This window comes from Rhea pennata, chromosome 4 (genome assembly GCF_028389875.1).
Source record: "Rhea pennata isolate bPtePen1 chromosome 4, bPtePen1.pri, whole genome shotgun sequence".
Classification (NCBI taxonomy): Eukaryota; Metazoa; Chordata; class Aves; order Rheiformes; family Rheidae; genus Rhea; species Rhea pennata.
Genome location: NC_084666.1, coordinates 12151253 through 12163884, shown reverse-complemented (window position 1 = coordinate 12163884; position 12632 = coordinate 12151253). Strand labels below are relative to the sequence as shown.

Sequence of the window (12632 nt, the reverse complement as noted above, 5' to 3'; positions counted from 1 at the left end):
ATACAGAGTAAGGCAAGGCAGAAAAAAGAGGATGGCAGGCAATTACATAGAGGACAAGGCTAAGTCAAGTGAGATACCACGCAGTCCTGAGTGCACACTGACTCTAAGAATCAACAAAATGGGACAGGTTTTTACTTAAAACAAGCATAAACATAAAATATAAAGACATATTTTGGGGTAGGATATTCACAAGCCCAGCGATTTCCCAATGGAGCTGAATCAGCTGAACCAGAATTTTTCAAAATCCAGTGGTCGTTCTACCATCTTTGGACAATGCAACGAGCCTGAACTCTTCTTTACACTGTGAAGCACCCTGCTTGCCAGAAGCCAACAGATGATTGTTTGCAAAAGCAGCCACCAGTCACAGTCCATACACTACTTTAAATTTTGCCTTCAGTAGTTCATATTTCAACCTGGAAACTGAGAGTAATCTGACACTAACAGGTAACGTAATAAAAATTAGAAAATAATAAGGCATCAAAAGAGTGGTGACAGATCATGTATTACTTTTCCTACATTTTTCTTTGAAAGATTCTGAAAATTGGTGCATGCATGAAGAAGGCAGAAAAAAAACTATGGGAAGATAAGGAAGCTAGGGCAATACAAAATGACTCAAATGCGTTAATAGACATATTACGGTTGTCTGGCTAGCTTAATAATGTCACTTCTTAGCCCTCACTCTTGGAACAGATGGTATGTAGCCCTCTCATCCTTAATTTAAAGGACATGCAACTTTATGCTGATGAAGTTTTTACTCATCCAGGACATACATCTACCAGTCAGAATTTTAATTCAGTGACACAATTCCTTGGTGTGATCAGATAAAGGAAAATAACAGCATTCTCAAAAGCACAGCTTCTAGTAATCTTCACTACTAGAAGCAAGCCAGCAGACAAGCTGCACATTAAACGAGATAATTATAGCAGACAATAAAAATTCTTACTCAAAGGGCTCTCTGCTGGAGTTCAGGGATTTTCCAGCAGTCCTATTATTAGGGTCCAAAGTCACTGGCATTGATCTTTGTCTTACTAGTCAATGACAAAAATTCATTTGCCTGAAGTTAGAGGAAGAATCATTTTGGTATAAAGGCTATTCCTTAAACACAGCACAATAGAGTCCCCACTCGGATTAAAACACTTTAATTAAAGACTGAATAAATTATTTAATGCTGTATTCGGTTTACTACAGTATAAGTAACCACTTAAAATTCTGTAAGAAAATGCAATTTAAATGAGAAACCAGCCACCACAGTACATTTATTTTTGCAAGTAGCTTTTATCATTTGTCTATAACAATTTGAAATAACATTTTTTCCTACTGATTTGGGCAACTTCCATTGGTGAATGGAGGGTACCTGATTTTCAAGTTTGATGAAATTTTTAGTGAGATTTTTCTCACTAGGAAGAAATGCTCAGTTTAATGAAGAAATAATGACAGAAGGAATTAAATGATTTCCTAAGTAGGAGGCTCAGTCTACTTTACATCATATATATACAGATAGATAGACAGATACACACACATAGATAGATAGATACACACACACACGTCTATATATATAAACATAATAAGTGAACTGGCCTGGGATGGTCATGACCCCCTAAGCCAACTCTAGCAAGGGTAACCATAGGAAAGAAGTACACGTACGTGTTGAGTCTCAGCAAGTCTGACTCCAATGAGATAGGTAACTTACAGGGCTCTTCTTGACTGAGAAGAGTCCTTCTCATGAGAGAGGAGTGCAGTCTGTGATTTTAATAGCAAACCATGCAGTGTTAGCTGACAACGCTCACGTAAGGGGTGCAGGGCTGTCAAACACCAGGGGAGATGTTTGCTCCACAAACTGCCTGCTAAAAGCACCAGGTGAGGTAGCCCCTACTAAGTACAGATCAAAAGCAGTGTGGCAGGCAGTGTTACAGATATATTGACTAGCATTACTCAAAAAATTAAGTTTCCCAAATGAAGTAGATAAAGTAGATAAATGCCTGTATAACCCAATTTTTACAAGTCCTGAACTCATCATTAAGATCATTTGAAATACAGCAGTTAACATGCTCCTAACATGCACTGAGGCATTAGCAGGCCTGATGAGAGATACGACCAGTGTAGCAAAACCCTCACAACTTTATTGTGTGTTGGCTTTAAGCTTAAGGACACTAACTTGCTTCTCTCCTGCCCTCTACTCCCTGTACATCTGCCCTTTCCAGTTCCTACTCCCTCTCCCATCTCATGAAGTCATTAATATTTTATAAGTTGTTAACATGTAAAGAGCTGCTCTAGGGTACCAAGTACTCAGCGTGAGTCACTGCTGGTGGCTTACCAGAAAGGCACGTGCTTCTTTGGCAGTAAAGCCCAAGCAGGGTTTATAGCAAGGGCTTTCCAGCTGTGCTATCTCAGGGCAATGCTTGGCCATGCCACTGGACCAGCTAGCTGATGCCTCCTGGCCAAGACCAGCTCCTCAGTCACATCAAGGAAAGGTATATACCTCCATTTCACATATCCTTACTTTCAGATGTTTACATTTTGATCTTGCTCTGGGTTGTTCAGATTCTGACTCACTAAAAAGCAGCCCTTCCCTACAGTACAAGGACAGAGCCAGACTCTGTAATAAGTACTGCTTTCCAAGTCACATCCCTAAAGGGCAAGAACATCCCAGTCTCTGCATCCACGCTGGCCGTGACTACTTAAAGCATGCTCAATCAAGCTAAGGTTTGATCTTTTTTTGGCAGAGTATTTTTTTGTTTTGTTGTTTTTCTTTAAAACTGGCAGAATGACAACTGAAGAACAGCTGCCTTTTTTTTTTTTTTTTTTTTTTTTAAGGGCTGACATGTCAGGAAACCCATCTCAAATGACCCCAAGTCTCAAAGACTGATTTTATCCTTTGCTCTCACAAAGTACAACAAACTTCGGGGCAATCTGAGTTTGCATTTTGCTCTTGGAGCCCTTAGATGATCTGTCCCTAAACCAGAGAGGAACCCTCAAGTTCAAGTACAGTAGAGCTAATCCCATTATACTTAAAAAGCTATTATAGTGGTAGGAAAAGGGAGAAGGGCTGAGGAAATCAATCTAAAATTCCCAAACATCATACTACTTGAAGATCACCTGACAGCTTTTGCTCTCCTTGCAATAACTGAAATGTTGATTATATCTCCTTTGCGGGAGACAGCAACAAGAGCCTTGTATACATACCTGCAATTTTCTTTAGGTTGTTCAAAAAGTTACTGTTCACAGGGAAGCCACCAGTGTAACTTGCTTTCACACTCACAACACTTTCAAAAATTCCACAGCTGAATTATAAAACAGTGAGAGGAAAGAAAAAGGTGAGAGATTCGAAGAAGATGAAGTCAAAGGGGTGGCACCTCCTACTGAGCTTCTTCACATACGCAAAACCCAGACTCCAAGTTTTATAAACAATAATAAAGGAGAACGTCCAAAGGGACGCAGTCCTTGTCACTGCAGACAGACGGACAGACTGGAACAGCAGCTATCAAGACATTAACTGGAACCTGAGTCAGGTTAAAATTAACTGATGGTTTTCTTTCATATGTTGGATATGGTTCAATGCAGGTTGGCTCTGAGACCAGGCTTATGAGGGGGCTGTCAAAAGGACAACGGCGTCTTGGGTCTGGCTGCAAGCAGGCAGCCGTGGAGGAAGTGGCAGGGCTGGTTTATGGCAAGGTAGCATACCTCAGACCTACCGACCCACTCTTGGTCGCTGAGGCTCCTATTCAACAGAGCTACACAAACGTGTGCTCAACTTAAAGCACTAACCTCACTGACATCAAATAAAGTGACTCTTTACTTGCAGCGGAGCATTTCCTTAAGCACTTTTCTGAACTTCAAGGGGGAAATGGTGCAGGAGAGCCTGAGAAGTTGTACAAAGAGAACCAAAGAAAGCAGAAAGTCCGAGAGAAAACGAAAAGCCCCATGAAGAGACAAACTGTCCCAGCGAGGGAACAGCTTTTTGTTTCCCCAGAGAACACTTGTTTTGTTTATCTGAGGGTTTGGGTGCACATTTTCATTAATTCCTGAAGTGGGGAACTTTTTTTTTAAGCCTCCACAACTGGATGTTTTCTTTTAAATTAGACCTTACTTAATATCATTTTTTTCAACAGTAATAACTAACTAACCCTGGAAATATGATTGTTTATGTAACCAGGTGGGGGCCCACCCAACTGAACTCAGCATTATTCACCCCTGGCCCCAGTCCAACATTTTCCCCAAGACACTGCAGGGTGGATTTCATTCCTGTTAAGCTCAAAACAAAACGCTGTGGCCTGACCTAGCCTCGCTCTCCTTTTAGCAGTCTTAGTCCCTCCCGGAGGACCCACTGTGCACCTATCATCCCTGACCAGGGAGACTTGCAACTCTTTATGCTCCTAATTGCAAACACATGATGTTGATAGAGGGATAATAACCAGATTATTTTTTTTCTCCAAAGCAGCAGACCTTTTCATTTTCAAAAGAGTAAGTTTGATAACACTGTATTTAAATAGAGAGTTGAAAATCAATTATCTCCAAACATTTAAGATACTTTTTCTTCTTCTATCTGTGTCTCCTGTAGCCAGTTACAACCTCCAGGAATTGTTTAACTCCATTCCCTAGCACAGACTTTGTTTGCAAGAACAAACTCCACTTTCCACATAGGCCATTTCTTTTCATTTGATCCATGCTAAGCTCTGCTGGCAGAACCATATTAAAGACTGTGGCTCCTCTGCAGCTGAACTGCTGGCCAGCCTCCTCCAGATGACATTTATAGCCCTGCTTCTCTTTATGAAACAACTTACCTCTTACATTATTTATCTTATTTTCAGCTCCTGCCATTTTATTCTTCCCTCGTTCCTGTCCATCCTGTTCATACGGCTGAAGCACTGTCTTTTTGCTTAGTCCCAGCTGCTTTGGTGTGCACACGTGAAGCAGAAGCACAAGAAGGACTTTACAGGACTTGACCCTTGGGGAGGACTTCTCCTCCCACTGAAGCTGGCTCACTTGGGGCTATCTATGAACTCTTAAATAAAAACTTCAATACAGCTGCATTTTAGCCTTCTCCCCTCTTCATGCCCCACTTGGGCCATGCACCAGGAGAGAAGAGGAGCAGCTGATGCCTCCTTACGTGTTGTCAGCTGCGCCACCAGGCCACCAATCTGTGGCAGGGACGAGGCAGGCAGCTGGTGACAGTGACCTCCGAAACCACTCAAAGATGTCTGTCAAAACCCTCCATTCAGCTGCCAAAAGCCTCAGGGGCAGTCTCAACATTTGAAAAACGATGAAGCTCAGCCAGGTTTTGGGCTGTCTCCTTTCGCTCATATTTGCTTAGCTCTCAGGGCAGTGAAGCCTGTCAAACATGTCACACGCAGAAGAACCCTCAAAGTCATTCTTTCCATAGGCAACTAGATAATTTCATGATTTTTTCTGACACATTTTGCTAAAAATATTTGACATTTGTTGAGTGTCTGCCTCGCACCTGTTATTGCATGTTTTTCACAGAATTCCTAGCCTCTTTGCCCAAACCTGGTGCACAGGTAGCTTCTGCCAAGAATTTGGCAGTTAAAAAGCACAGAAATTATAGGTCATATCGTCTCCTGGCCATCAACACTACCAGTTATCATTTCATAGCCTAAACCTTTTATTTTCTAGGAATCAATTGTAAAAATACATTAGCAATTTGCCACAGAAAACCTGTGTGCCAATAGTGGCTCCAATATATATCACCTATACTTACACACACTTTCTCTCTATCTACAGATATAGATATCTGTGTATGCACACAGACACACACTCACAAAGGAAGCTACAATCACACTCTAGCAATTTAGCCTGTCCTAATTGCTTCTTATTTTCCATCTAACTGCTAGCTACAATTTTACCTTCAAGGAAGGAAAGCATTAAATGACAACCTGTCAGCTAGAAAGGAAGGCAAGAAAGTGGCACTTAGTGCAGGTGGCAGGACAAGGATAGGAAAGGAATTTGAAAAGGCAGTGTCATGGTCTGAGTGACAGCAAAAAAAAAAAAAAAAAAAAGAGTAAAATTGGTTTAAACTTAAGTAAAACCCTAAAATCAGACCAAGGCCAGTAGGAAAAAAAAAACAACCAACAAAAAACAACAAACAAAAATAATACACGGTGTTAATAAAGTTTTGCATGCTGAAAGGTGGACACCACATTATCAACTTGCTTGCAAAAGAAAGCCTCAGAAAAGCCTGTGAGGGTACACATATTCCTACAAAAAAATAGCAGACTGAGAAGGCTTTCATTTAAGCGCCTGAGAAGTCTGAAAACTGCTTCATTATTCTGCAATACTTACATGTGCAGAAACTACCTGAAAAAACCTAACTGTATTAACTCTTTCTTCATGAAAATAATGCTCAGGATTAGAACAAGCCTGGAGAGTATCAGCTGCTAAAGGCTGAAGATGCAATGGTTTGTGAATAATTTGTTAATGATATTGAGATTAGTGCAAGTCTCTCTCACTGCTTTACAACCATCATATTTTATTAATCAGACCAACAGCACCCTGTAAAAATCAGAATCTGTCTACAAAGCTAGCACACACAGGAAAAGCTCTCTCGTGTTTGTTTTATTTTAAACAAAACCTACAGTAGCTCCCATTGTTTGTTTGTTTTTTCCCCAGACTAGACAGCATGTGGCTTATGAGCCCCATTGATAGACGTGATAAAGCTTATGCCAGATCTGATTGATGACTGCACTGGGAAATGCTACGAAGGTCACTCCTTAATGCTCTGTTTGCAGCTGGTCCTGGTAAGCAGTGCTAGAGCAAAATAAAATCTGGATCTGCTAATTGCTAATAACAATGGAAATTACATCCATATCTTTCATTACCTTGTGTTCCATTTTTGCTAAAACTGTAAGGCCATAAGAGGATGTAACCGATGAGAAACCAGATAAGCTTTAAAGTGATCCTTAAAAATTAAAGGTACTTTAATGGACCAAAAAAAAAAAATCCACCCAGAACAACTGGCCAAATAACGAGCTGTGTACAGACAGACCAAAGTAGTTTAGCAAGAGAGCAGCATAATAAATAGCTTTTGCCATCCACCTCTCTGCAAAACTGAGATAACATATACTCTGTGAAAGACTAGTGCTGTCCTAAGAATGTGAATACACAAATTAAGCTACCTTCCCAAAGTCAGTTTATTTTAGATGAATCAAGGAAGCATGTTTATTAAAAGTGGCTAGCAGCACAGGGTAAGTTCAGCAGGCCAGAACATCAGTCAGTCGCGTAGAAGGACATCAAAATCTTGTTTTCTACAATGTTTAGATATGATTGGGAAAGTGATAGAGACTTTGGGGAATTCACAACACAATATAATGGCAATCCCCTAATGAATAATACATACTTAGTGCAACTCATAGCAATTACCCCACATACACAAAATGCTGTATTTGTTGGGCAGAGGGGAGGAAGAAGAGAATACTGTTATCTGTGAGACATCAGCCAAATTACAGATTAAGATCGAAATCACATGTGCACTATTTTCCAGCACTTATTATTAATGGATGAAAATACCAAAAATATTTCAGCTTTTTGTACTCAAAGTTTTCAGCACAATAAAGACATCACTGACATCTGTCCTAGAGAAAGACAGCAGTCACCACTCAGCTCAAAAACACATGATGGCAGAGACCTGCAGGTAGCAGAAATGCTCAGATATAAACATATCCCACCACTATTTCATCTGTCCTCAGGACAGGGGTAATGCACTGATTTTTTTAAAAAAAAATGTGTATTTCTTTTTTTAGTTTAGACACGAGATTTAAAGAAGGCAGTCCCACAGTTTTACTGACAAACATGTATTATCAACTCTGAACATATCACTACGTCTAAGAGCGGTACCTTTACAGAAACAACACTGTAAGAAAATTCTCTTAGGAATTTCTTTCCTAGATTTCTTGATGGACAGTGGTAAAACATACAAGAGGTATCAATTTGTCCCCTTCACAGGTACTCTACGAGCGCTGATCACCGCTGGCTCGTTTTGGCAGTACTGCGTATTAAGGGTGCTCAGCAGGAAGAACACTCCAACCTTTCCGCCTGCTGCGCAACTCGAGCACGTACGGGTGGCACAGGAGTAACAGAAGGCAGACAAGTTATTTTTCGGCCATTTAATGACTTTGTTTCTTAAAATCTCTCTGAAAAAGGGCTCCTGTCCCCAAAAGTTTGTTTGTTATCCAGGATGAGGTATTCCCCCCCCCCACACACAAATCACACATTTTTTTAAATTATGTTCTGCAACCCTATGAATGAGCCTTACTAGTGCCAGCACACGTTTTATGATCTGGAGAGAGTCAACAATTAACTTCCTAATCAGAGAATAAGAGCTACGAAATCTTAAAAATCTACCTGCAGTGTTTTACAGTACCACTGCAGACGCAGTACAAATGCAAGAGCTCAGTGTATACATACACATGTGCACATGCAGGTGCAGTGCGACAGTCCCGCATACCTAGACCAGTGTCACTGTTGAGTGATTACAGCTATGTGTTTTCCTATGAGCTCATGGCATGGGCAGAGGTGACAGACAACTCTCTTCATTGCTCTATGCAGACACTTCCCCAGAAGACACCCAGTATGATATCAAAGAGTTGCCTCTGCGGTGGGGCCAGCTCAGGACACTGCATACAGAAAAGTTAATTCTTCTTAAATCTGAATGGATAACCTGAACAAATCTAGACCAGGAACATGTTCAAGACCTAGCTTTTTAAGTCCTAGTTGAAAGTTCACAGTGACTCTGTAGTACTTTGGTTGAGTTTGAATCTTTGGGTTCAGCTGGAAGCCTAACAGTTGTAACCAGGAATACTATCTACCGGGTGTGTAAAACGCTCATCTACCTAGCCCAAACAGAGAGGTCCTTTCCCAGCTGAAACACTGCATTTGCAGATAAAACACTGAATCAGCGCAAAGCCAGGACTACCCCAACAGCTAGGTGTCATTCACACCTAATGCAAGTTGAACCATGCGACTGGAAGTGATGCACGGATCCGTTGAGAAGTTGACCACAGGAAGCTTTAGGGCGACTGAAAGCACAATATAAAGTTAACTAAAAGGTATGGTAGTTTGGAAGCAGAAATCCTCGCACTCAACCCTCCTTGCTCCCGCAAGGCAGCGAATCCCTTCCAAACGTGTATAAAGGCGACTCGTTCTTCCTCCTCGCCCGCATCCATGCGGCACAAAGGGCGCAACTCTGAACAACGCGGCCACCCAAGCACGCTCGTGGGTGACCAGGCTCCCGCTGACCGACCTATCACATACGAAACCTTTGAAAAGGGCCAGAAATTAAATCGGTAGAATCTGGAGCGCGTAAACCCGTGCTGAGCTGCTGGCTTTTTGTCCTGGGACAATGTCTGCAGCGAGCAGCGGGGCAAGACAATTCCTGCCCGGCCTTCCCTTCCCGCAGGTTTTCTTTGTGCCGCTGAAGGGAACAGCACAATTAGTCGCGTGTGCATCACGCGGAGCCTGGCTCTGCTGTGATTTCTGTGACACTCATATACTAGTATCTTGAAGAATCTTAAATTCTTAAATGAGAATCTTAAATGAGAGCTTGAGGTGACACAAATGGAAAACCTCCTCACTAAGCTTAAAAGATTTTAAACTAGTCTGCACAGGCTTATCTATTGAGGTGTTTTTGCATTTTACCCATCCTTGCTGCTACCACTCCCAGAAACACAGCAATTTTGATCCCAAAGAGCTTAGAGCTTTGAAATCTACCTGAGAAGCAGTAACACCACATAGCACTTCCACATTTGCTGTGCTACTTCCTGCAAACGCCAAACAGCGTGGTGCACAACCAGAGGCACCGCACGCCTGCCCCTTGTTTTACGCACCGGGCTGCCACTAAGATCACTGAGTATTTTGGCACACAAAGACAACTGTAGGTGCTTTTTTTCACAATCCATTTCAAATTCTTCTTAGATCCATCTGGTGAGCACAGCCCTAGAAAGCCCAGGCTGCTCCCACTCGCTCTGTCATGCGACATTAGCTCCTTTTCCACCTCAGTTTGGAAGGGAAAAAGCAATTGTCCTAAAGCAGAAAGGAATTGTGCAGCTCCTCATATGGAAACCACCAGGAGGCACAAGGGATGACTAACAGGCACCAAGCGCCCGTACAGGACTGCACTGATGGATGGATCCATCTGGCCGCCAAGCCCTTCCCTTGGCCCCGTACACCACCCTTTCCCAGGCAAACAGAGAAAAAGAATTGCATCGTGCTGGCAGTTTCATCAAAGAAAACGTGGCTCCCTAACAGGCTGAGCAAACAGCAGCAGAGCACCTGTGAGAGCAGGATGCTACATTTATGGAAAATACCCCTGAGAACAGAACCAATCCCTGTTGTGACATTTTTTTCCTATGGAACAAAACAAAGAACCGCACAAAGAGGAGCAAAATCTGTACGCTCAGGAAGCTCTGGACTGCAGTACAATATTTAATTAGACCTTTCTCATTTTGAGGTTTATTTCATTATATTACAGTCTGACCTCAGCTGAAAAGATCAATCACCGGGAAGGTATGATAAATAAAACAGATACAAACCTATCAAGTGTTTGCTGCATCAAATTGATTATGCAGGAGCCGGAGGGGAGATCAGCTAACTGCTTCTGGGTTCCTCACATCTGCCTCGTCTTGCCTTCAGCAGCGTATACTCATCCGCGTTGCCCTCCTCGGCAGGTGAATCCCTTGGTTTCCCGAGGCGCAGGGGTGCCTTTCGACTGCAACCAGAGAGGATACTCAACGTCTGCGGCTCCAGGACCTGCAATTTATAAAGCAGAGTCTGCTCTGGGCTGCTTATCTAGCTCTCTCTTCTGCCTGCCTTTTTTTTTTTTTTTTTCCTACTGGCTAAATCTTTGGCAAGTTTCCTCTCCTCCCGCCCCCCCTCCCTTCCACCCAGAACCAACGAAGTTAAAAATGAGTTACCCAAAAAAAAAAAAAAAAAAAAATCTCAGTGGAAGAAATCAAAATACGTCGCTGCGAACTGAACCGCCTCCTACCAATCACACGCTGCTTTTCAGCTTTAACCTCTCTGTTCAACAGGAAATAAAAAGGAGGGAGCCACCCGGCGAGGCCGAGCTGACAGACCCGCAGGAGGGCTCCGCTCGCCGCGCCCCTGCCCTCGCCGCGCCCAGGCCGCCGCCGGCCTCGCCGCCCGCAGCGAGCGGGCGCCGGCGGCGGCGGCTGCGCCGAGACCGGCCCCTCCGCGCCGCTCCGGCCGCGCAAAGCCGCTGCGCGCCGCGGCCGCCCGCCGGCTCTCACGCGGGAAGGGAGCTGGCGCGCCCGCGGGCGGCTCCGCTCCCAGCCCCTCTGCCCGCGCCGCGTCCCCGCCCGCCCTTCCCCGCGGGCCGAGCGAGAGCCGCGGGCCGGCGCCTCCTACCTCGCGGGCCGGCTCCCGGCACGAGGCGGGCTGCGCGCAGCCGAGCCGAGCCGAGCGCAGCGCAGCGCAGCGCAGGCAGCACCGGGGCCGCGCGGCGCCGCGCCGGGGGCGGGGACAGCAGCGCGCCCCGCCCGCAGCGGCCGGGGCGGGGCCAGGCCGAACAAAGGCGGCGGCGCCGGCGGCGGCCGCCGGGGGGCGCCGCGGTGCGCGGGGCGCCGCGCTGCGCCTGCGGCCGAAGCGTCCCCGCGCGCGAGGGACGTGCCACGCCACGCGCGGAGCCTGCGCGGGTTTCAACTGTGCTCTGTCATGTTCCCGCCCAGCGCCCCCCTGATTTGCCTCGGGCGCGCACGGTGAGCTTGTTCACACGGATTAAACTTCACGTGGGTTAAAAGTGCCCGTAGAGAGCTTAAAGCCCGCCTCAGTTCTCGGCAAGCCTGCAGGCTGAGCCAGCGCAAACTTGCGCACGGACAAGGTGGATAAACACGTCCCGGCTGTGCCGAGTCCGCATATTCATTTTCTTCACTTTCCAATACGGAACTTGGAGAACTGAGGTCACAGGAGAACGTTACTAAAGGAAAGAACGGCAATGAAGACCTTCTGCCGCTGTAGTTCGGCTGGGTGTTACAGTATCATTCTATTTTGACTATAATAGATACACAAATGTTCGCCTGTAAGAAGTATTTGTGGAGCACATTAAATGCAAGGTCATCAGTTTGTACAAGCTTGTAGCTTGTGGCATTGTGCATCTTGCAGCATCCAATTTCATGTGTGCATTAAGAGTCTTTAATTTGGTGAATAAAGTTTGGTTTGATCTGGCCAAGTTAAACATGGCCTTCTTTCCTGTTTTATCACCCTCATTCAAATAGGCTGGCACCCAAAGTGACAGGTTCAACTATGAGAAAATTTTGTTTCTTCAGCATTTACACTCTGCGGCTGGCTGTGGTATGCACAAAATCTCCGCAGCCCAGAGCAGGAGTGCTGGATTCAGAGCCCAGCCTTGCATGGACAACTAAATCAGTCTAAAACTCACTTCCAGTCACTTTCTTTCTTACCTGCCCTTGGGTATGGGCAGGGAAAGAGCTGCAGCCTGGAAGAGCTCTCTTGACAGCAGTAGCCTGCTCCTACCTGCCCTTTTTCATGACACTTGTTGGGAGCTGGTGGGAAAGGAAGGTTGGAGTAGTTGGACATAGAGATCCTCCTGGCAATATTAAAAGGCTTGCTGGGCCTTGAAAAATTAAACCACAGCTCCTCTTCAC

The 12632-nt window shown here is 44.7% G+C and overlaps 1 protein-coding gene across 3 annotated transcripts in view; it reads right to left on the bottom strand.

The window, feature by feature from the left end:
* AFAP1 (actin filament associated protein 1) overlaps positions 1–11453 on the bottom strand; it is a 116025-nt gene extending 104572 nt beyond the window's left edge. The window contains exons 1-2 of one of the 3 annotated variants that reach the window (XM_062575296.1): positions 11377–11453; positions 10542–10758 (exon numbers count right to left, since the gene is read on the bottom strand). The gene's annotated coding sequence lies outside the window, so the exon portion shown is untranslated. Of the gene's footprint in view, positions 1–10541; positions 10795–11376 lie in introns of those variants that run through there. The other 2 variants (XM_062575298.1, XM_062575297.1) reach the window with 2 other exon arrangements.
* Positions 11454–12632: the final 1179 nt, after the last annotated feature.